Here is a 22,228-nt window from a genome sequence, read left to right as displayed (position 1 = left end):
TCGTACGGAAGAGAGTGTAATACTGTTGTGTAACTTAAATGCATCGGTTCTGAAAAATGGTGCTCACTATTGTCTCATACAAATGTAGAAGTCCCCTTCACACTCATTTTTAGTTAATTGCCAGTGATGTTTTGGATCGTATTGTACCAGCTGTCATTAATGAGACTTAAAGTGCTTTCAGTGTCTATACAAGAGCAGCCCTATTAATTCTTTACTGACTTTTAAGGAAGTATTCACCTTATTTAAAAAAAGAAAAGAAAAGTGCCCCTCTCCTTTCAAAGGCGTTCAGTGGCTTTTGAAACCTTCGGTGAGGCACCATGTGACAGTGGAAGTACAGCATCCGTCATGATTGAAGATGGAGAAGGGTTCCATGGCCCCAGAGAGACAGAAAGTACAGGACTAGGGCTGGGTATCGGTACTCGATACCTTTAAGGTATTGACCGAAATAACCCAGTACAAGTAGTATCGAAACTTCTCCAGTCAAACGATACCTGCATTCGATACTTTTTGTACACAGATCTAGAAAAAAATGACTATTTGTATGGTTTTTGCCAATCACCGCAAGTGTTCTTCGATTTAATGCGATGTGTGATTGGCCCACTACCGCAGCAGCTACAACCCATACAGTCTGTGGTGAAGTCGAGCGCGGTGTGTGTGACGGAGTTAGCAGTTCAGCGTGCCGAGATGCCACCAAAACGTAAAAAAAAAGGTATCGAATGAAGTACTCTATTGGTATCGGTGTCACTTTAAGGGTACTGGTATTGGTACTGGTATCGTCATTTTTTAAACGATACCCAGCCCTATACAGGACCAATCATCATTGAAGATGATGAAGAAGGGGTTCATGGCGCCAGAGAAGACAGAGAGCAAAGCACCAGGTACAACTGAGGATTGGTTTGTACATGAAATAGAAAAGAATAGAATATACAAATCATAGCAAAGATTTGATTTTTTTGTTATGGTATCTTTTTCTTTTGTTATGAGACGACCCTCCCGCTCTGCCGGCTGCTGCTGTGTGTCTTGTCTGTCCTGTAGGAGCCTGGTAGGCGGGATTGTCGTCAGCACCGATGGAGTGCACCTGGGCCCGGTGTACTCCTTGGGCTTTAAAAGCCTTCAGACCATTCAGTGTCTCTCTCCCTCCTCACCTATGCACACCTTTTGTTCTGTTCTTTTGGTTTGATGTAGTTTGTGTTGTCTAGTTATTTCCCCTTAGTTTTAGTTAATAAATCGTTGTTTTAACTTTTACTTTGGCGTATGTCTCCCCTCCTTTGTTACTTCCTTGAGCCGGGTTGTAACAGATTGCACCTTTCATACTTTATAAACTCTCGAGTCCAATTAATAGGAGGGATCAAGAGATTTACAATGTGAAAATATAGAAATAACTAGGACTGCAAGCAGTCATGGACGGGGCCGGCGGACGTAGCGTAAGAGGAAAAAGAGTTACAACAAAGAAAGCACATTTACTCAGCATCACCCAAGTCATGAAAGTCATGAACTTGTTGAGCTATCTATTGGTGGTTTGAAGAGAGGAGGCGTCACGTTCATGCACCCTGCACCAGCAGGGTGCATGATAAGATCTGTCCATCCATACAAAGGCAGATTTCAAACTAGTGTCAAATATTCAGTTTTCAACATAAAATTTGGAGAATTTGTGTACTTTATCTAGAAAACAGAGATGTCTGTAATTTATTTAATTAAAAAAAAATTGTCTTGTAATTTTGTAGCTATATGCAACATTGTAACTCCTAACTTTTGTAATTACATCATGAGAAAAACTGTTGCTGCCGTTTCTGTGAGTCTTAGTGACTGTTAGCACTGTGAGAACTCACAGAATTAATTCATCCTGGTTTAATGTAGTCTTGTGGGGCCACACAACATACACACAAATATACATCTGGAGACAACTGTTGGAGAGTTTGGCTTACATGTGGATGGGAACAATAAGACTAAGCTAACACATTAATTGTGCAGTAATTCCTACAGCCTTAGTAACTGTCAGTGTAACTAATGTTGAGATATTGTTATTGTCTTGGGTAAGTAACAAAGATCTTAGCAGTTTGCTCATCCCCCATAACTCACTGTTATTTACTGTCCTGAGTAAGAAACTAACAGCATTTTTCTTTATCCCCACCCCAACCCCCAAATAATCAAGTTCCAGGAGACACATTGCTTTTCAAGGGTGAAAGTGATCACCTCGTGCCCTCAACGTCATCCTCTTAGACAGTGACCTCTTTGTAGTGGCAGGCCGCATGATAGGTCACTCTTTTATCAGTGGGGGACCATCCTTGTCGGGAGTTAGTCCTGCCATCATTCATGTCCTGTTTGGAGGATCTCCAGAAACGGCAACAATAGAGCTGAAAGACTGTGGCCACAGATGTCAGAGATGTAATTCAACTGGTAAGATTTTCACTTGCATTATTCACAGGAAATAATGAAAGTCAAGTACATTTTAATTGAGAAAAAGCAGTTTTTAATCTGTAAGACAATCTTCTGGGATGCTTGATCTAAAACAAAGGGAGACTCGGCAGAGTGATAGATTGCAACTATAGATTTCTTGTCTGTTATGGATTTTCTGGACTGACAGCAGCGCTTCTGCCAAAAGGATTACCTGATACAGATAACTTACACGATACATACACACAATACATGGACAAATTGGCTGCAAATAATCCAGTAAGTGTTGCCTTCATTAGCCTAAAATAATTTTTAAACTGCTTCACTAGGTCTGAATGTAGTTGGTATGCATCAAAGGCTGAATAAGCCTATTGTTTCACCCATACATAGAGTTGGCCTCAACAGCAAATATAGGCTTGTTTCTCTCATCTCCCTCAGTGCTTGCAGTGGATAACTGACAGTAAATAATATCCTTCTTGTGAAGAGCGACTAGTTGCATGTTTTACTATTGCTACAGTCTATATGTTACAGGGAGCAAATCATCCTGGACGAGCCCCCATATGTTACAACCCGGCTCAAGGAAGTAACAATGAGGGAGCCATACGCACACTAAAACTAGGGGTAAATAAACAAACTACATCAAGCCAAAAGAACAGAACAAAAGGTGTGCATAGGTGAGGAGGAAGAGAGACACTGATAGTCCGAGGCCTTCTCAAGCCCAAGGAGTACACCGGGTCCAGGTGCACTCCATTGGCACTGACGACCCCACCCCACCAGGCTCCTGCAGGAAACAAAGCATAGAGCATAGTATGGAGGGTTGTCACACCCCCTCCATAAAAACGGGTCCCACTGGGAACCCCTGTAACACAAGCAAAGACAAAATTATACATTTAACGTCTCCAACCCGCCTGCCCCTGGCCAGCTGCTTGCCCCATCCTCAGCAGACCTTGGTACCTACAGGCAGCAGTTTAAGAGGAAGAGAAGAACAGCACAGGAAACAAACATAATTAGGCTTCAAGGCTGGGACAACAGACCGCCACCATGTTGTCCATCCCCTTAACATGGCGAATGTTGAGGTTGTACGATTGAAGGACAAACAGGGGAGACTGCACAGCAGTAGACTCCTTGACACAGATATGAGCAAGTCACTAACACTCCCACTGTCATCACCTCAGGTGCGGGAGAAAGTGTCGGCCACAACGTTATCCGAACTCGCTGCTAAGTTTGTAAGGCTTGACAAGAGGCTGCTTGTAGCCAGTATACCCTGCTCAAACAGATTGGCTGCAACCCCCAGTCCTATTACCTGGGATTACCAAAAGTGTGCTTTACTGCATCTACCAGACTGCTCCTAAGTAGGACACTCAAATCTCCAAATTCACTTCCATATTGGAACCAATGAAAATTAAACCTACTGTCATTGCGGGAAACAAAAACCACAATGACATAGCAGCCACCCAAGAAGCTGCACAACCAAGTACAACCCAAGGTAACACACGTTACCAAACAAAGTGCAGTGCTGGCCACACCAGCATGCTACAAAGATACACTTGCACACAAAACCAAAATGCTACAAAGCAAGAGCAGGTAACTTGCACCAAGCCTTCAGGTAACCACTTACCAACTCTAAGCAATTAACACTAGCAACATCTAAAGCCATCATAGCTCATGCTTGTCCAAACTTCTCCAATCCTCAACACTAGCCACAATTAACTACAAGACAGAGCCACAGGAAGAAGCCGAGTTACAAAAAAAAAAAAAAAAAATATGGCTACAGTGCACCCTGCAGACATGGTTCGGGCAGCCTACCCAAAAGGAGCTTCCCCACTAGCTACCTAACCAGTAACTAGCTAATTACAACCCTAGTCTTCATGCGACTACTTGTGGTGGGTATTTATGCACTAAAACCCGCTGGTGCGAGAAAAGTGATCGGTAAGCCGACAACCTTCTCAAGACCAGGGACGTGCTCCTGAAACAACTGCTCCTTCCACATTCGTCACAACACTACAAAGAAATACCAGCGAAACCCAAAGGGGAAACACTGCTATGCCTAAGAGGGGAAATACACAATAATGCTCCAAAACTTACCAGGCTAGGCTACCCAAACCAGTACTGCTACACAAGAGCCATACAACACTACCACTACCGAGGTCCCCACAAACAAACAAACATCTCCAGCACTGGCGGATGCCAGAGATGGCTCTCCCCTCACCAAACACCACAAAACTACTGGCACAAAATGATACCAGGCAACCAATGAAACAACATTAACTTACCAGCAGGAAAACAGTAACCAAAACCCTAACAAACTAGGCCAATCAAACACCAAATACTCTGGCGTATAACTCCCCAATACAGTACAAATGCAGCATAGCCTCTCACTGACCACGCCACAACTGGGCCGACAAAGTCAAACAAAGCAAACCGTGTGCTAAACAAAGAACAAAAGCTTAGGACGAGCCCCCATATGTTACAGGGAGCAATTCATCCCGGACGAGCCCCCATATGTTACAACCCGGCTCAAGGAAGTAACAGAGGGAGCCATACGCCAAAGTAAAAGTTAAAACAATGATTTATTACATAAACTAGGGGAAAATAACTAGACAACACAAACTACATCAAACAAAAAGAACAGAACAAAAGGTGAGGAGGGAGAGTGACACTGATGGTCAGACGGCTTTTAAAGCCCAAGGAGTACACCGGGCCCAGGTGCACTCCATCAGCCTTGATGATGACTCCACCCACCAGGCTCCTGCAAGATGCAGAGCCAGGAGAGTGGGAGGGTCATCACAGTGCATCACTGATTGGTTCTCAGTATCAGACAAATGAAAGGACTGCATTACTGCTGTTGTTTTGTTTGGTTTAAAATTAGGGATCGATTGATCATTGAGCAGAACCCGACCATTTTCGCCCCTAAATTACTTATAACAATTCTCATCAATGACCAATCTATTAGCCAATGTCAATGTCTTTTAAACCAGACAAGATAACAGCAAACATATTGTCCCCTATGCTTGATGCAGTAGAAGGAGCAGCAAGCCCCTTCTCTGCGTGGGACAACAGTCAGAAGGTAGCTACCACTAAGTAGCCTTTAACTGTTCATGTTACTTAAACGGGAATCCAAACCATAGTGAAAATATGATTGATGTCTGAGATATTGCGAGTGATGGCCAGTTTCTTTTGCTTGATTGTTGTTGCTCCCCCTCTTTGGATGCTCAACGTAATTTTTTAAAATATGGATATGTAAGTGCCTTAGAATATTTAAATTTGTATATCTAAGTTAATGGAAGAAATTTAGTTTTTGGAACCAAAGGGAACTATTCTGAAAAAGAAACATAGGGAATTTAGCTTTTATACTTTTCTTATAGCCATCCAACGCTCAATACCCTCCTGATAAGAATTATGAGTATTCTGTTTGAGTGGATTTTTCCTTTTAGTACTGCTCAATTCTGTTTAAGTGGTATTTCAAACAATCTTTGTTGGTTTTTCTTTAGTTGGATAGCACTGCTGAGCTTACAGAAGATGACCGAGGCAAAATCAACCAACTGGCCTTCGCCTGGGATCTGCCTGTAGTCAGTCAAGAAAACCGTAGATGGTTAATGGAGAAAATGTGTAACTAGCTTTTTTTTCACACAAGTCATGTTTGGTACACAGTATGTTGCAAAGGGTAAAATATGTGCTTTTTCGCCATTACACTGCCAAGTGGCCAACTAAACATCAATATTTGCTGATTGACGCTTTGATTGATAATGATGATATTGTCTATTTTGATATTGGGTCATGTTTACCAATGTGAGTGAGTGTATTTTTTTTTTAGCCTTTTTTATCCTCACCTGAAGAGCTTGGCCAGCTGCTGAAGTTTTGGATTGGTTGGGAGGTTCCTCCAGCTTACTTAAACCTAATCATAACTAGTGAGCAGGTGCTACCTCAGTCTTCCACATGTTTTAATCTGCTCAAGCTGCCCAAAGTATACACTGACTATGCAATCTTTCAAAGAGACCTGAGACTCAGCATAATGACAACAGCTTCTGGTTTTGGGCTTGTTTAAAAATGTAAAGTTTTGCAAACTGAGTTGCGTCTTTGTCATTTATTGATAAACAGGGACTCAAATTCTTCTACGCTGTTTCAAAATGTTTATTCTGCCTTAAAATTGTTGTGTAATTAAAATACATTTGTTACATAATTAATGTTTATTCTGCCTTAAAATTGTTGCATTTGGTACATAATTGAAATACATTTGCTACATAATTGAAATGCATTTGGCACATAATGATTTTTCTGCCTTAAAATTGTTGCATTTGGTACTGTGAGATAGCTGTAGCCTGAGGGCCTTTAGTGAAGTAGGAGGCTGACTCAGAAGGCGAGCTGAAGGTCCCACAGGTGGACATTACAGTGCAACTGTCATGGCAGCCGCCTGGCATCTTTCTCTCTCTCTCTCTCTCTCTCTCTCTCTCTCTCTCTCTCTCTCTCTCGGGTTGTGATGGGCATTTAGGTTGGACCTGCATTCCGCACGTGGGGAGGTGTGTCTGTCAATCAAGCTGACTATTTATTCCCTGCTGTGCCTGCAGTCCTCGTCAGATCGTAGTTTCTAGTGTGCTGTCTGCCAGCCGCTAGACAGTTGGTTAGTGACCCGTTTTTGTTAACGATTACGCTTTAAGCCAAGCTAAACTCTAGAAGTTCTAGCCATAGTGTAGATTGTGTTGTGTGCCTACTGTCCGAGTCTGACTCCTCGTCTCCTTGTCTCAGACTGCCTCCACTGCCACTCTGCCTGGTCCACGCCAGCCACAGCGCCTACAGCTTGACCCAAGCCTGGGGACACCGCTGCGCACTCCGCCTCAGCTGCCACTCCGCCTGGTCCACGCCGAGCCACCGCTCCTACAGTCCAAGCCAGGGGACGCCGCTGCTCACCTCGCCTCAGCTGCTACTCCGCCTGGTCCACGCCGAGCCCCCGCTCCTACAGTCCAAGCCAGGGGACGCCGCAGCACACCGCGCCTCAGCTGCCACTCCGCCTGTTCCCCGCCGAGCCACCGCTCCTACAGTCCAAGCCAGGGGACGCTGCTGCTCGCCCCGCCTCAGCTGCCACTCTACTTGGCCCACGCCAGCCACAGCTCCTGTGCCCGACCCAACCCGACTCTTGCCCGAATTGTTCTGTTTAAATACACAGCTTGAAAACTAAACCCCTGTTTGCGTGTCTTTGGGTTCCCCTGAGTTCGTGTCAGCAACCAAAAGTGCAACACAAAAAAAGAAAACAAAAATTCAAAAAACTGAAGACTTACAGAACAGAGGATAACTCAACTCATATCAATAGCAAATCAAAATAATGGCACATGCACTGCCTCCTTTCCAGCTGGCATCGACCACGTAAAAGACGCAACTGCAGGGTGACCCCCTCCCAAACAGTTGTTTCCCGGCAGGTAAGTCCTACTTCTGTGAACAAAGAAAACTTAACTATACAATTCTGAAAATCCTGTAACCAAAACAACAACAATAAAGGTAAATGAAATAGCAACACTGTTTGTCTGTCATTACTGTGTTAAACCGAAAATATGGAATTTGGAAATCTCAACAAAATATAACAAAACAGACCCGGGATAATTATGTGCGTTTGCATTAGGTCTACACAGTGAAATTACAGGTCAACTCAATACGTGATGGAACTTAACAAACATGTAGAGATGTACCAATGAGATTAATTTATGGATAAAGAGATAAGTTAACAGTGACAAATGCGGTCATACCCACTTCGTCACAGGTACATAATTGAAATACATTTGGCACATAATACATTTTTCTGCCTTAAAATTGTTGCATTTGGGACATAATCAAAATGCATTTGGTACATAATTGTTTATTCTGCCTTAAACTGTTACATAATTAAAATACATTTGATTCAAAAATCATTTCATATTGTTGCAACCATTACATTCAATCATGTCATATTGTGGCTTCTCTTGTCTCTTCCGCTATTGGGACAGCAAGCAGCATGGTGGAAAAGAGGAGGTAGAGGAGGAGAAAAGGAGGTAGAGGAGGAAAGGAGGAGGTAGAGGGGGAAATGAGTGATTTTTGGAGCTTTGAGATGCACCCTATAAGTAACTTACATCCCCTGCATACCTTTTTTGGTACGACTTTATATTACGGTGCTGAAAGAACAGTAGCTGCCGGATATTGCAAGACGAATGCGAGTACCGTCAATAGATCAAACCTATAATGCATCTGATAAACCTTTCCATCAGAACTGGTAAATTCCCACAAAGCTGGAAAACAGCGATCATCACGCCAATTTTTAAGGCTGGAGCACCAGAACAAGTAGGCAATTATAGACCGATTTCTATTGTACCTGTTTTCTCAAAGGTCTTGGAAAAAGTTATTGCAGAACAACTGGTTGACCACCTTGAAAGCAATGAACTTATTTATCCTAAACAATTCGGATTTAGGCCAGGGTATTCAACGGAAATGGCCAACTGCTACCTCACTGAAGACATCAAGAGCTCACTAGACAAGGGTAATGTAGTAGCAGCAGTGTTTTTAGACCTTAAAAAGGCTTTTGACACCGTGAACCATGACATACTTTTCAAATGTAAATCATTTTCAGCTATTTCACTGCAGCTACCATGTAACTTCACCAGGTGAGCACCATATACTAAAGCAAACCTTCCCCAGTAGTTTCACAGTAATGTCATGCCTATAACCGATAATTTACCATGTCCTGTGGAAAAAGCCCCCGCGTAGGATCCATGTTGTGGTGATGGACTATTGCAAGCAGTTTACCAGACAATTATACAGTAATTTCGGCCTTTCAGCACCGAATACTGAAGTGAAGTCGTTCGGCATATTTCCAAGTTAAAACATCATCTAACAAGGTCAAGGTTTATTATCCCACAAGGGGAAATTCATGCGGTCATACACGTCTCGTTTAAAACACAGAGGTACACTGTACATGCAAAACAAACACACACACACGCACACACACACGTCAACAGAATATCCTGAGCAATGCTGGCAATATAAAATATACATCATATACAATATACAATCTAAATATACAATATACACAATCAAAATACCCACAAACAAAATACAATCTAAATGAACAATATACACAATCAAATACCTAGACCTAGTAATACAGGTGCACATCTATCTCTCATTTAGTAATCTAATTGCCGTAGGCACAAATGATTTGCTGTACCTTGTTGTTCTAATTTTCTGCTGCAGGATTCTGCCGTTTGACCTGCTACACGAATTTCAGGTGGAGAGGATGGGTAGGATCACTGAGGATCTGATCAGCCTTTTTTAAAATAAGGTCGTTGTACAGCTGTGCTGCAGACACCTGATCAACCCCAATGATCCTTTGGCATGATCTTGAACACACATATTTCCGAAGGTGCAGATCAGGCCGAAGGACAAAACGCTCTGCAAGACAGATTTGTAGAACATCTGGAGGATGCGACAGTCTACTCTGAAGTGATTCAATTTCCTAAGAAACAACAGCCTCTGTTGTAGTTTCTTAGACTTACTCCATGCGCATTCATTGAATCTTAAGTGATCATCAATTTCAACTCCAAGATACTTGTAAGTTGAGACCCGCTCAACTAATTCACCATTAATCTTGGAGGGGGGAACTATTGTCTGTTTCCTTCTAAAATCTATGACCATCTCTTTCGTTTTCTTTACATTGACCTTCAGAAAATTATCTGAACACCACTGAATAAAACCCTGTGTCTCCCTCTCAAAACCCTCCACCGATGAATTGTCAGATTTTAGGAACCCTACCAATGCTGTGTCATCTGCATATTTAAAATAAGTGTGAGCTAAAGCAGATGCCTGGCAGTCATTGGTGTACAGAGTGTATAAGATGGGGGACAAAACGCACCCTTGGGGGGCACCTGTGTTAATGATTTTAGGGGATGAGGTAGCAGAATTGAATCTGACTTGCTGACTGCGATCAGACAAGAAGTTGTTAATCCACAAAATAAACTTGGGATTTACTCCAAGATCCACCAATTTGCCCACCATCAGCTGCTGAAATCCACGAATACAATTTTGACCAGGCTCTGAGCCTGTTCAATGTGCTCATGGATGTTATTAATCATAGTCAGCAGCGCGTCTTCAACTCCTCTCTCTGCACGGTAGGCAAATTGGTTTGGATCCAAAAGAGGTGAAACCTCAAAGAGAAGTTGTTTTAACACAATCTTTTCAAAACATTTCATTGCTACAGATGGGGCGCAGGTCATTAAATTCCCTGGGTCTGTTATTTTTGGGCACCGGCACAATCGTAGACCTTTTCCACAGGTTGGGGACTACCCCGGTGTCTAGTGACAGCTGGAACAGCCTCTGGAAAGGCAGCGCCAGCTGATTCGCACATGCCCGTAGTGTCCTACAGCTAATGCTGTCTGGCCCAAGGGCTTTGCGAGGGTTTACACGTCTAAAATATGATCTGACATCATCTGAAGAAATTACAATAGCCACATCCACCATATCCCTTACTTTCATAATGGCCTTAGCCTGTTCTAATTTAAAATCACGTGTATCAAATCTACAGTAGAAATTATTTAAGTCATTTGCCATATCAAGTTCATTAGCAACTGTCATGCAGTGACTCTTAGGCTGATATCCTGTAATTGTTTTCAACGCTCCAATTTCAACGCTTAAATTTAAATGTATAAACATGGAGTAATGGTCAAGTTTGCACACAGTGTTAGGTTCAGTTCTTTTATTTTTTTACTTAAAACATGAAAAAATAGTGAGGACAAAGGGTTCATATTCCAACAAAATAGCTGAAGGTAAAATGATAAAAAATAAATACAAAATCAGATAAACCATAAAATGAATAGTCTACAAGTAACGTGCACAATGTGAAATTTTCCAAGGAAAAAAACCCTCATTTCTAACCTAGAACATGAAAAAATAGTGAGGATATTACCTCTGACATTGAGGGTTCATAGTTTATGATACTGAGTTTCAACCGATAAAAAAATAAGCATTTGCAAGCACTTGGGCTGTGACTGGTAGCTAGCTAGCTAGGGATCATTCTCTGCTAACAAGCTAATGGTACTATGGGCAACTCAAACTGTGTCACGCAACTTGTTACAAGTCAATGAAGTTAGACAATTTATGGATAAAAAGAAGAATACCAAAAGTGCAGATTTTCTCTCTTTCTATTTGCTGATGTCTTTGAAATATATACTGTATATATATATGTATATACTGTATTGACCTGCTGACTGTAGGCAACAAAGTGAACAGCATCTGAAATGTGTTCAAATCAGACTGATCTCACAGAAAAACGTGAAATGAACACGACATGTTAACAGCAAATTACGTGTTGGTGGAACGTAAAGTGTTACATTTACGTTTTCCCAGCATGAAACGGTTACGTGAAGGAGACACCGGAAGTAGTGTCACACTGAAGCAGCATGGTGGAAATTAAGTCACATTTTAATTTTGAACGAATGTCTTTCTTATTTAACCATGACCAAACCATTTCTCTAACCTTAACCAAGTTGTTTTAGTTGCCTAACCTTAACCCAAACCAAGTTGTTTTACTTGCCTAAACTTTACCATAACCTTAACCAAAGTTGTTTTACTTGCCTAAATTTAACCAAAGTCGTTTTACTTGCCTAAATTTAACCGTTAGCCAGCCTTTGGGACGTAATTAAATTTGTGGCGGAGAAACGTATTTAAATTCGTGGTGGAGGAACGTATTTAAATTCATTGCAGGGGAACGTAATTCAGTTTGTGGTGGAGAAACATAATTTTCCCATAATACGTGTCCACAGCACATAAATCGCCATTTTAGAGATCGTGTTCATTTCATGTATTTGTGTGAGATCATGTTGGTTCAAATGGTTGTTTCTTTGATAATTGAAATATTTCAAAATGACCATTGCATACTCTATTTTGAGAATTATTTTTTTGCTTGATGGCATGATTTGATGACCATTTCATTTTAAAATGGAACAAACCCAATGTTCTGATGCATCTTTGCATATGTATATATGCTATATGTGCTTTTGAGCCCACAAAAATGTGTATCAGTTTTTTACTTAATCTAGCCCAACCAAGCCCAGCTACATGTCTTCATGTGAATGACAGTAAAGAGTTTGCAGAAACAGTGATGGTTAGGCCTATTTGTTGCGACCTAGAGGTTGAATCAGATTCACTGGAGACAGACTAGTGTCCTAGTCCTTTACCTTCACTTGACTGATTTTCTAGACAGTTACTGAGTAAAATGTAACTAATTAGCAGTACTTCATCACAAATAAATTATTTCACAACTCTGTCCACCTCTGATAGCAAATGATAACAAAAGACACATGAAAACTGCAAAAAGTGCGAACACTTTTATTGAAACAGATAAAAACAAATTGAGATTTATGTGAAATTTAGAGTGTCCAATCACAGTTTTTGGAATGTGGGAGGAAATCAACGCCAACACGGGGAGAACATGCAAACTCCACATAGGAAGGGCTGGGGCTAGGAATGGAACCCTCAGCCTTCTTGCTGTGAGGCCACAGTGTTAACCACTGAGCCACCGCGCCGCACATATTGCATTCATCTTGAAAAAAAACAATGCTCTAGATGTTCTTGTAATGACGAGATCCTTTGGCGAGAACTTTTCTCTCTGTGTTGAGAAAAGGACGACAAGGTTGAAGTTGGTTTCTGACAGAGGTGGGAAGTAACGAAGTAAAAATACTTTGTTATTGTACTTAAGGTCGTTTTCATATTAGGTACGATTGCTTCATACCGTGCCTGAGTACGATTGCCCCCCCTCTCCACTCCCCCGCTGCTCAGCTTTCACATTAGTAATGTTGTTCTGTACCCGAGTACACTTACGTATCTACACACTGCGATACAGTAGGTGGCGGTATGCACCTAGTTGGTTTGCGATCCGCCAATAAACACAAAGAAGAAGAAGAAGAAGAGTACACTTGCGTCATCAACTACGCAACATTTGTTTATGTTGTCGCTCCAGTGTAGAAAAGTGCGCCAATCGCAAGATCCCAAGATCCCATCTTGGCATTTTTGCGTGTAATGTCCAGTTGTGATTGTATGTTTTCGTCTGCCCAAATTTCAAGTAAGCATTTTATTTCTTCAGTAGACCAGAGAGATCCTTTCGCGGTCATTTTCACGGTCATGTTTTGAACGGGACAGTCAAATAGTTATGACGTCACATTGTAAATAGCAGTCCACTTCCGTGTTTTGGTACAGTAGTTTTCACACCTGATGCGAACCGTACCCGAGTACACATGAACTGTACTCGAGACCACCTTTTCAAGTGGACCCTAACCCTAACCTTAACCAAACCGTACAGTACACAGTGTTCACACTAATCAAACAAACTAGACTTTGGGGTCAAGTGTACTCGGATCCGGGCCCGGGTCCCTGATGTGAAAGCGCCCTAAGTAAGATTTTCAAGTATCTGTACTTTACTTGAGTTGTTCTTTCACTTAATACTTTTTACTTTTACTCACTACATTTCAAAAGAAAATTATGTACTTTCTACTCACTACATTTTCAAAACAGACTCATTACTCGCAGGAAATAAAGTGATATATATATATATATATATTTTTTTTTTTTCCGCATCAGACTGCTTCCACTCCGGAAGCAGCTGATCATGCGCGAAATGCGACTGAAGCGCCATTACCAGAAAGGAGGGAAAGAGACAGAGACTAGCGACAGGAGAGTAGAGAGTGAATTCAGCTGTGCTAGCCTCAAAAGACTTGATATGGAGCCGGCCAATGACGATGTTGTTGAAGGAGCAGATGGGTCACAAGACATTCCCCATCCATGGCCCTACTTGAAGGAACTGTTTGAAATAGTCGGTTCCAAAAACGACTCTTGGCGAATGCGGTGCCTCTTGTTCCAACCGAAAAACCACGAGCTCTTGGCGTTCAAGAATTCTCCCTCGAATCTAAAGAAACACATAGAGGTAAGTGACCTACTATTATTTATAGTAGGAACATGACTGCCGCCAACAACCTAACTTTCAATGTGGTCCTTTTCACAAACATGGCTGACGAGCTGAAATGCTAACTGCCTAACAGTAATTCCTGTGCTCTTACCATGTCTTTTAGTCGTGCATTCGTATGACACAGAACGAGATGTCAATGGCAACACCTGTGCTGTGTGTTTAGCTATATTGAAACATAAAATAAGTGGTCACAGAGTCAGAAGCAACAGAATGTCGGCTTCTTAACATTGCTGGTAACCCAGTAAATACAAAGCAGAGTCGGCCATGTGTGTGAAATGGGTCTATTTGCATTGTCAAATGTGCTGTTCTGTTAGCAAAATCCAAACTAATAAGTCTCTCTCTCTCTCATAGAGAAAGCATTTGAATCACCTGGAACGGTACAAAAAACTGACTGCATCTGCAAACAAAAGAAGATCAGGCTCAGATGAGGGTCCATCATTCAAGCAGCTTAAGTTGGGTGAAACCAACAGGAGAGTGTCCCAGAAAAGTGTTGATGATGCCATCATTAACTTTGTCACCCAAGGCTTGCACCCCTTCAGCATTGTTGAGCAGCCAGGTTTTCTAAGTCTTGTGCATCATCTACAACCAGAAGTCACTGTGATGTCACGTGGGACAGAAAAATGCAAAGTTGATAAAGCAACACTGGAAATGAAGAATAATTTAAAGGCTGCCATGAGGGAGATTGAATTCATTGCCACGACTACAGACTGTGTTACTGCCCATTGGATTAAACCTGACACGCTGGAGAGATGCTCTGCTGCTCTAGCCTGCAAACAGCTCAAGGGATCCCATACTTTTGCTGCACTTGCTGGTACCCTGAATGACATTCACACAGAGTACAATATCCGTGAGAACATTATACGGACGACCACTGATAATGGCTCTAACTTTATCAAGGCATTTAGGGTGTATGGCAACTTGGATGAAAACAATAATGCAGAACCACCTGGAGATGTAACACCACATGAGGATGAAACAGGAGAAAGAGACAACAATGAAGAAGAGGAAGGTGAGGCAGGTGAGGAGGTAGAGTTTGTTGATGTTGGCGTCATGTTGGATGACGATGATGGCCTGGAATACCAACTGCCGAAGCATCATCTTCTCAACCTGGTGTCTACGGTTGATGCCTTAGCAGCAAATACAAATGCAGCCTACAAGAGGGTGTCTCGCTCAGCATTTTCAAAGTGCAGGAGTCTTGGGTACAAAAGTGGTAGGTCCACCACAACTGTGTAGATCATTGAAGAACACTGCAAGCTCCAGTTCCTACGGCCAAATGACACAAGATGGAATTCTCTTTTCCTGGCTGTGGAGAGGATCATAAGGATCATGAGGGAACAAGGAGAAAGAGCCATTGGCGCTGTGTGCAGTGCACTAAAGGTTCCTATGTAAGTGCTACTTTTTAATACGTTTTCATACAGTAATATTTAGTATTTAGTATTTCATGTTGTATTTCATGATGACCTTATTTGCAGTCTCATTTAATCATAATAGAAATGCCATTTAATCAATAATATAAATGTAATTTAATCAAATCAAATGATAAAAAACTCCCAATAAGAAACTGGCAATTCCAATTTGTGAAAACTTATGTATCTTGACAATGATGTGTGACAGGTTCACTCCTGCTGAATTTGCATTTCTGGCTGAGTATGTGAAGACCATGAGCCTGATAGCCAAGGCCATCAATGTTCTGCTAAAAATATTTAGCCTAATCCATTGTCAGATTGTTTTGTTTTTTAATTCAAGTATTGGGTGTTATAGGAGGTAATATATCTAGAAAAAATCTTTATTGAAATTCGTCTTTTGTCTTGCATTACACAGGCCTTGACTACATCAAAAGCCATTTGAAGGAGCAGCCGTCATTGCACCCAGGTGACAGCAACCATTCCTCAGAGGAGGAAGACTTCTTCTCCACCATGAAGCAGGCCAAAGTTCAAGAGAGCACCAGGCAGCTAGAGTCATATTTGGCCTGCCCAGGTGACACTATGGATGTCCTGAAATCTTTCCCAGCAGTGTGCAAGTTGTCTGTGAAGCTTAACACACCTCTGCCTGCCTCAGCAGCATGTGAGAGACTTTTTAGCACTGCAGGACTGATTTTTAGACCCAAAAGAGCACACCTTGATCAAAGAACTTTGAGAACCAGCTTCTGCTGAAACTAAATAAAGGGTTCTGTGGGTCACATTAGAAAGGGGAGTTTGGAGTGGAGCTAAAGTCTTTTTTAAGTTTGTCTGTTTTAGAGCTGAAGCCTTTGAATACTGTTCCGGTATTAGATAATAGTTACATCTATCATTATCAAGGGTTCTGTAGAAGCTACATTTCCAAGTCTTAAAGTGTGTGAATTGTAAAAAAGTATGGAACTTAACAGTCATATTGCCCTGCAATTATCAGATACTTAATGTTGAACTTAATGTTGAACATCAGTCTATCTTCAAGTCCCAGTCAAGACATGGTTCGAAGGTCTGGAAAATGACTGGAATTTTGAAATGGAAAAAGTGCAGGAAGCTCGGAAGCTGGCTTGAGGTGCAGACTATTTCTCATCTGTGATGTTGAGTAACACTCAACAGAGAACCCCTGTTTAGTACATTAGAAATGCCTTTTTTACAGGACTACTTTTACTTTTATACTTTAAGTAAATTTAACACCATGTACTTTTATACTTTGACTTGAGTAAAGGATTTGAAATGGTACTTTAACTTTTAACAGTATATTTTTAGATGAGTATTTGCACTTTTACTTGAGTAAGGAATTTGTGTACTTCTACCACCTCTGGTTTCTGATGACTGGCTTCTCATCCAGAAGTGAAGCGGAAAAATTAATTGGGAATAGAGTATTGGTTCCAGCCTGGCCCGATATAGTTTTCCCAGAAAAATCAGGAATAGGCAAGTATGTGTCATGGAGTGCCGAGAGTCTGCAGGTTTTCATTGAAGTCAAAGACCCCAGCAGCTGGTTGAAGATGTTGCCTGGGTCTCATCTCTTGTTGTAACGAGAACTTTTCTGTGTTGAGAAAAGGACGACGAGGTTGAAGTTGGTTTCTGATGAGTCTGGTCTTCAGTGAGTGGGCATCAAATTAACCAGTCGGAATAAGTTGTTTTTATGGTCTTCAGCTCCAGGCTCCAGCTTTACAACACATCCACCAGTTTCTGTATCTCTTGATTGTAAATCTGGGCCTTCCTCGGATGTCTTACCAGTCGGTTCCTCTGTGCCCTTGAGTTGTGACATGACAGCTTCCTTTCTGGTCCTCAGTAGAGGTACTCCCTTTGCCCGCAGGAGGGGTGTCGCATAATGTGGGTTGCCTTCAGTCAGGACGAGCTTGATTCTTGTCTCAAGAGTGACAGTAGCTTCCTGATCGTGACGGGACCGCGTGATCAGCTTCTCACCCCTGTAAGGGAGGACGTCGAGCTGCCATAAGTTCTCAACATGATGACAGACATCATCCGGAGTTGGTTGGAAAGTGGTGTCCGGCCCGATGATTTTGGGGAAGGCAAACTGAAATTCTTTGGGGTCAAAAAGGATGTCTGTCGGCCTAATGCAGCTTTCATGCTGCTCTGGACAGATGAAAATCAGGATTTTATATAATGCCAACTGGAGTGCCATTGGAAATAACAATCCCTTCACTTGTGAATAAGAAGCTACGAATCAAACTTCAATCATGTGATGTTTTTGTCCCATCAGTGAGAATTGTCATTAGATGTCATTATTCGAAGAAAGCCTGTTTTTTTTCCAAGATGAATGCAGTATGCTTCAAGATGTTACAAGGTGAGGAGCCAATGTTAACTTGGCTTAAAAATAAAGACATTTAATTATGTTGAACGGAAGAGAGCCAACCCAAACATGAGCCTAACCAATTCAAACAGAGTTGGCTGGGTCTGTGTTTGGGTTGTCACTTTGAGGCCAATGCACAACCACGTGACGTTCAGAGTTGTCCACATAGTCAAAGTAGTTGAGGTTCAGTCCTGCTGCAATTTTCCTCCCTTCACATTCCATCAGCACATAGTCCTCGGAAAAGCCACTGAGTGCTGTCTCCTGAATATTGTACCCATTCAGCGTTAGCTTGTACATCAGCACTCCCACCTAAGCCTGTGAGATCAAATGTGTAAATAACATCTTTTCTCAAATTCAAGGATGGCACCTTGACGCACTCGAGTGTATGTTCCTAGCCATCTACATAATGGAGTGTGTACTGAAACTTCTGGCCTGGGGGCGGCTGTTCTTAAGAAATACTTGGAATAATCTGGGTAAGACTTCAATATAAATCTAGCAATATTCCCATGTTTTGTATTTCATAATGCCAGAAAACCCGTCCCAAAACAAACTGTACTTTCTCTGTTTTCTTCCTGACACTTTCCCTCTCTGTAATTATCCGGCTCACCCAGATTTCTTCCTTCTCGTTGTGAGTCTCACCGACTTCATGTTGAAACACATAGGCTCTCCTGGGGGATCCAGTGAAGGCCTGCCCTTGGAACTCGCACGCATGCTGAAGACCTCAGATCAAATGAGACAACCCGCTGAATTTAGGCACATTACTAAGGCGCTATAATTCCGCCAAAACAAATCGTACGTAAACCCAACTTTTGTGCACACTACTCTTCCAACTTTAACTCCTCCATCCTTTCAGTCTTAAAACCAACAAAAGTTGTTCCCAAAAGTGTCTCTGACGTTATGTTAGCACACTTTCCCTTCAACAGCGACACTAGCATTCACACAAGGCAAAGCTCACACACAGCAAAGCTTTCATCTTTAAGAGATAGAGAAAAAAAACAAAAAACAAAAACACAAGCTCCACTCTGCTTCAGATCTGAAAAAGTCTCCCGAAAAGAATGGAAGCTGTAATAAAGGCAAAAGTACGGTGGCCGAGACGTGTCGAACGAACGGCATAGCCAAAACGCTTTGCAAATTCGAAAAACACAAGCGCATTAACGGAAAACACAAATGCAAAAATCACAACACAAATGCAAAAGCCACAACACAAATGCAAAAATCACAACACAAATGCAAAAGCCACAACACAATTGCAAAAGCCACAACAGAAGTGAGCAACAATGGATATTGACAATGAAATGGGCCGACTATTATTGCCGGTGTTTCTGGCGGACTATTATTGCTGGCGGACTATTATAGCGTGCACATCTGGGCTGTGTTTTTTATTTTTTTTTATTTAACAATTTCCATGTACAAACATCATGGCTTTGAAATCTTACATCTGGGCTGTGTCTCAAATGGAAGGCAGCTGCCTGCTGTCTAGCGAGGCAGTGTCCTTTGGAGGCAGCATTTTTGCATGAAGGTACCTGTAAAGGTATCTGGATTAAGACTGACTTCCAAGGCAGCAATTCGTCGCGACGTCATGACATCGCCAAATACCGGCAGCTGCCGTCTGTCAGTTACAGTGGTTATACTGCCACCTGTTGGTCATTTGGAATAACTGCTTATATATTTTTTAGTGATAGTATTCAGTATAAATTTGAATTTCATATAGATTTAATAAAATAGCTAACGTTAATACTATAACCACAATAGTGTAAAGTATTACAGAACATTTATTGACTTAAGTAATAAAGAACTACAATTAAATATTTAACATGCAATTCAAATGACATATGTTCAGCAACTACTAGGTTTACACTTATTCATAACCATTTCATTGCTTAGGCTGCAATATTTTTTTGGCTGCTTACAGTTTTAAATGTAGGACTTTCACTTGATTTATACTGGTAGTTATACTGCAATTAATAGGCTATTTCTACTTTTACTAAAAACATTTCAAGTACTGTTTCTGCTATTAAATAATCAACCATTTTTATAATGATTTTTGTACTTTATTTGAACATAAATATATAACCAATAAAAAATAACTACATATCTACATAACAAAACACAATTACACTAATGCAACTATATATAACAGTTATATATACAATAGTTATACAATAATAGTTATATAAACAATATACAATAGCTAAACTATATACACAAAAGTCGATGGGTGCCATTGATGGATGTCACATCTGCATCCAACCCGCTGGAGAGCCAGAAGCTTGGTCTTATCGGAACCACAAGCTGTTCCCTTCCATCCAGCTGCAGGCCGTATGTGAACACAGAGCCAAGTCCAGTGATGATTTGTCGGTTTCCCTGGCTCCGTGCACGACTCCAGGGTCCTGGGTCCTCCGGCACAGTCCCTTGTATCGGCGAGGGGTGTATCCACCACAGGGTACCTTCCTTCTGGGTGATGGAGGGTATCCATGCATGGAGAAGGCCCATCTCCCTGGTGACACCTTATAAAAACCCAGTCAGAGGAGTGGCACAACACAGGTTTATTTATTTATTATTTTTCCATATGTGAGTAAAGTATGTGAAAGGATTGCTTGCAATAATCCATTTTAAATAAATACTTACCTGGCTTGACAAGTTCAATGCCCATCATGCTAGAGCTCGCTCTGTCTTTGAGCTAGCATTTGGCATGATGAAGACCAGGTGGAGGGCCATCTTCCTCCATGCCCTGGAGGTGGACACCACTTCGTCCCTGATGTTGTCATGGCTTGTACAATTCTGCACAACATCTGTGTGAGCAATGGGGATGTCCTACCGGTGGAGGACGGAGAACCTGGCGAAGAGGAAGGAGGAGATGGAGAGACAGTCAGTGGCAGTGACCTGAGAGACCAAACTGCTGCTCAGCTGTCTGCCTTGCAGGACCATGTGGGCGACCATGACTATTTAAGTAATTTTTTAAATTTTTTTATTATAGGAGTAATAGCAGTTGTAATGGTAGTAATAACAGTAGTAGCAGTAATAGTAGTAGCCTAGTAGTAACAGTGGAGGTAGTAATACTAGTTGTAGCAGTAGTAGTAATAGTTTAACATTCAGGTTACTTCTACAACATAATTACTGTCTGTTGAATAGCCAACTGGTAGAATTTAGGGATGGGAATGTTTTCACTACTAAACAACAAAAAGTGCTTTTGTCAGCTCAACTTACTTCCATCCATTCAGGGCGCTGTTTTTTGCCCTGTGAAGTCTGGACCAGTCTAGTCTGGACCTGCATCTGCCGGACCTTAATAAAGGCAGTGGTATCCTCCGTCGACCCTTTGAAATGGTGAAGTTCAATAATGGTTAACCAACGATCAATCAGTGCGTTTTAAATAAATAACATTTTAGGCTATAACTTATGGGCTTTTAGGCTATAATTCAATGGTCTGCTTAGTAAGCTAACATAACGGATAGGCTAACCTCAAAAAGTCTGTTTTCAGTGAATCCGACAGTCGGAACAAATTTCTTAAATAAGCATTATACATCAAGAGAGAATGGATATTCAGTGACTAAACTGTCTATTTCTCTGTCTTTCTTCTATGTTCACATGACTTTTGATGAGCTGGTGCATGACCAACTAAGACCATCTTGGACCAGTTAAAATGAGCTTAAACCAGTTGTTACATCAGTGAGCCGGGAAGAAAGGGGGTCTTTATATTTGCATAGTACTTATGTAATCTACCATCTAGGCTATTGGGCCATCAAGGAAATTACTCAGCTATTTCATTTGAAAACTGGTGTTCCATACATGGCAGACTAAATGTAATGTTCCTTTGCACTTGGTTCAATGATGGATTGATAGGTCTGCTAGCCCTTGCTTGAACGTGTTTAAAAATACACAACATTTGCATAGAACGATCTCTACAGTTAATCTACTTTCGCTGTAACGTTAGCCTAATGTCGCTATGTCTCCATACACGGGTACAGCTTAGGTTACATTCATCTGATTGACTAACGTTAGCTAAATGACGTAATGCTAATGTTACTGCATAGCTAGCTTCATAATAGCCTAACGTTAGATGGCAGATTACATAAATATGAAAATATAAAGACATTGAAC

At 41.5% G+C, this 22,228-nt stretch overlaps 1 long non-coding RNA gene across 1 annotated transcript; it reads right to left on the bottom strand.

The window, feature by feature from the left end:
• Positions 1 to 20,554: 20,554 nt before the first annotated feature.
• Positions 20,555 to 21,596, bottom strand: LOC139908622 (uncharacterized). Its single transcript, XR_011784480.2, has 3 exons — positions 21,338 to 21,596; positions 20,759 to 20,966; positions 20,555 to 20,637 (listed from the first exon to the last, which is right to left on the bottom strand). It is a non-coding gene; the product is annotated as an uncharacterized LOC139908622 (long non-coding RNA).
• Between the last annotated feature and the right edge of the window lie 632 nt (positions 21,597 to 22,228).

Source organism: Centroberyx gerrardi, chromosome 5 (assembly GCF_048128805.1).
Source record: "Centroberyx gerrardi isolate f3 chromosome 5, fCenGer3.hap1.cur.20231027, whole genome shotgun sequence".
NCBI classification, from domain to species: domain Eukaryota; kingdom Metazoa; phylum Chordata; class Actinopteri; order Beryciformes; family Berycidae; genus Centroberyx; species Centroberyx gerrardi.
Note: the sequence above shows the minus strand (reverse complement) of the source record. Positions and strands in the feature narration are given on the sequence as shown.